General features: G+C 38.3%; 1 non-coding gene and 10 pseudogenes across 1 annotated transcript; all 11 read right to left on the bottom strand.

Annotated features, from left to right (window-relative positions):
• Nucleotides 1-119, bottom strand: LOC148449090 (5S ribosomal RNA; annotated as a pseudogene).
• A 115-nt stretch (nucleotides 120-234) lies between these two features.
• LOC148449091 (5S ribosomal RNA) lies at nucleotides 235-353 on the bottom strand (annotated as a pseudogene).
• Nucleotides 354-469: 116 nt separating this feature from the next.
• On the bottom strand, nucleotides 470-588 carry LOC148449092 (5S ribosomal RNA; annotated as a pseudogene).
• Nucleotides 589-704: 116 nt separating this feature from the next.
• Nucleotides 705-823, bottom strand: LOC148449093 (5S ribosomal RNA; annotated as a pseudogene).
• Nucleotides 824-939: 116 nt separating this feature from the next.
• On the bottom strand, nucleotides 940-1,058 carry LOC148449094 (5S ribosomal RNA; annotated as a pseudogene).
• A 116-nt stretch (nucleotides 1,059-1,174) lies between these two features.
• On the bottom strand, nucleotides 1,175-1,292 carry LOC148449095 (5S ribosomal RNA; annotated as a pseudogene).
• A 116-nt stretch (nucleotides 1,293-1,408) lies between these two features.
• On the bottom strand, nucleotides 1,409-1,527 carry LOC148449096 (5S ribosomal RNA; annotated as a pseudogene).
• Nucleotides 1,528-1,643: 116 nt separating this feature from the next.
• On the bottom strand, nucleotides 1,644-1,762 carry LOC148449097 (5S ribosomal RNA; annotated as a pseudogene).
• Nucleotides 1,763-1,878: 116 nt separating this feature from the next.
• On the bottom strand, nucleotides 1,879-1,997 carry LOC148449098 (5S ribosomal RNA; annotated as a pseudogene).
• Nucleotides 1,998-2,112: 115 nt separating this feature from the next.
• On the bottom strand, nucleotides 2,113-2,231 carry LOC148449099 (5S ribosomal RNA). The gene has a single exon (XR_015875674.1). It is a non-coding gene; the product is annotated as a 5S ribosomal RNA (ribosomal RNA).
• A 116-nt stretch (nucleotides 2,232-2,347) lies between these two features.
• Nucleotides 2,348-2,466, bottom strand: LOC148449100 (5S ribosomal RNA; annotated as a pseudogene).
• Nucleotides 2,467-2,500: the final 34 nt, after the last annotated feature.

The raw sequence follows: 2,500 nt of genomic DNA on the forward strand, positions 1-2,500 counted from the left end.
TACCTACAGCACCTGGAATTCCCAGGTGGTCTCCCATCCAAGCACTAACCTGGCCAAACACTGCACAGCTTCCAAGATCAGACAAGATTGGGCATGTCCAGTGTGGTTTGGCTGTAGGTGCTCAAAGTATTAACTTTAGACCTCTATTACTTCTTAACTCAAGGAAATTCATTGATAAGTTGAAAAAATTAAATGTAAAATGTAATAGAAAAGAATGTTATGGCAGTATAAAATTACCTACAGCACCTGGTATTCCCAGGTGGTCTCCCATCCAAGTATTAACCAGGCCCAACACTGCATAGCTTCCAAGATCAGATGAGATTGGGCATGTCCAGTGTGGTTTGGCTGTAGGTGCTCAAAAACATTAACTTTAGACCTCTATTACTTCTTAACTCAAGTAAATTCATTGATAAGTTGAAAAAATTAAATGTAAAATTTAATAGAAAAGAATGTTATGGCAGTATAAAATTACCTACAGCACCTGCTATTCCCAGGTGGTCTCCCATTCAAGTGCTAACCAGGCCCAACACTGCATAGCTTCCAAGTTCAGACAAGATTGGGCATGTCCAGTGTGGTTTGGCTGTAGGCGCTAAAAAACATTAACTTTAGACCTCTTTTACTTCTTAACTCAAGTAAATTCATTGATAATTTGAAAAAATTTAATGTAAAATGTAATAGAAAAGAATGTTATGGCTATATAAAATTACCTACAGCACCTGGTATTCCCAGGTGGTCTCCCGTCCAAGTACTAACCAGGCCCAACACTTCAAAGCCTCCAAGATCAGACGAGATTGGGCATGTCCAGTGTGGTTTGGCTGTAGGTGCTCAAAAGCATTAACTTTAGACCTCTATTACTTCTTAACTCAAGTAAATTCATTGATAAGTTGAAAAAATTAAATGTAAAATGTAATAGAAAAGACTGTTATGGCAGTATAAAAATACCTACAGCACCTGGGATTCTTAGGTGGTCTCCCATCCAAGTATTAACCCGGCCCAACACTGCATAGCTTCCAAGATCAGATGAGATTGGGCATGTCCAGTGTGGTTTGGCTGCAGGTGCTCAAAAACATTAACTTTAGACCTCTTTTACTTCTTAACTCAAGTAAATTCATAGATAAGTTGAAAAAATTAAATGTAAAATGTAATAGAAAAGAATGTTATGGCTGTCTAAAATTATCTACAGCACCTGATATTCCCAGGAGGTCTCCCATCCAAGTTCAAACCAGGCCCAACACTGCATAGCTTCCAAGATCAGACGAGATGGGCATGTCCAGTGTGGTTTGGCTGTAGGTGCTCAAAAGCATTAAATTTAGACCTCTATTACTTCTTAACTCAAGGAAATTCATTGATAAGTTGAAAAAATTAAATGTAAAATGTAATAGAAATGAATGTTATGGCAGTATAAAATTACCTACAGCACCTGGGATTCCTAGGTGGTCTCCCATCCAAGTACTAACCAGGCCCAACACTGCATAGCTTCCAAGATCAGACGAGATTGGGCATGTCCAGTGTGGTTTGGCTGAAGGAGCTCAAAAACATTAACTTTAGACCTCTTTTACTTCTTAACTCAAGTAAATTCATTGATAAGTAGAAAAAATTAAATGTACAATGTAATAGAAAAGAATGTTTTGGCTGTCTAAAATTACATACAGCACCTGGTATTCCCTGGTGGTCTCCCATCCAAGTACTAACCAGGCCCAACACTGCATAGCTTCCAAGATCAGATGAGATTGGGCATGTCCAGTGTGGTTTGACTGTAGGTGCTCAAAAGCATTAAATTTAGACCTCTATTACTTCTTAACTCAAGTAAATTCATTAATAAGTTGAAAAAATTAAATGCAAAATGTAATAGAAAAGAATGTTATGGCTGCATAAAATTACCTACAGCACCTGGAATTCCCAGGTGGTCTCCCATCCAAGCACTAACCTGGCCAAACACTGCACAGCTTCCAAGATCAGACGAGATTGGGCATGTCCAGTGTGGTTTGGCTGTAGGTGCTCAAAGTATTAACTTTAGACCTCTATTACTTCTTAACTCAAGGAAATTCATTGATAAGTTGAAAAAATTAAATGTAAAATGTAATAGAAAAGAATGTAATGGCAGTATAAAATTACCTACAGCACCTGGTATTCCCAGGTGGTCTCCCATCCAAGTACTAACCAGGCCCAACACTGCATAGCTTCCAAGATCAGATGAGATTGGGCATGTCCAGTGTGGTTTGGCTGTAGGTGCTCAAAAACATTAACTTTAGACCTCTATTACTTCTTAACTCAAGTAAATTCATTGATAAGTTGAAAAAATTAAATGTAAAATTTAATAGAAAAGAATGTTATGGCAGTATAAAATTACCTACAGCACCTGCTATTCCCAGGTGGTCTCCCATTCAAGTGCTAACCAGGCCCAACACTGCATAGCTTCCAAGATCAGACAAGATTGGGCATGTCCAGTGTGGTTTGGCTGTAGGCGCTAAAAAACATTAACTTTAGACCTCTTTTACTT

This window comes from Taudactylus pleione, unplaced genomic scaffold (assembly GCF_031769625.1).
Source record: "Taudactylus pleione unplaced genomic scaffold, aTauple2 ptg001270l, whole genome shotgun sequence".
NCBI classification, from domain to species: Eukaryota; Metazoa; Chordata; class Amphibia; order Anura; family Myobatrachidae; genus Taudactylus; species Taudactylus pleione.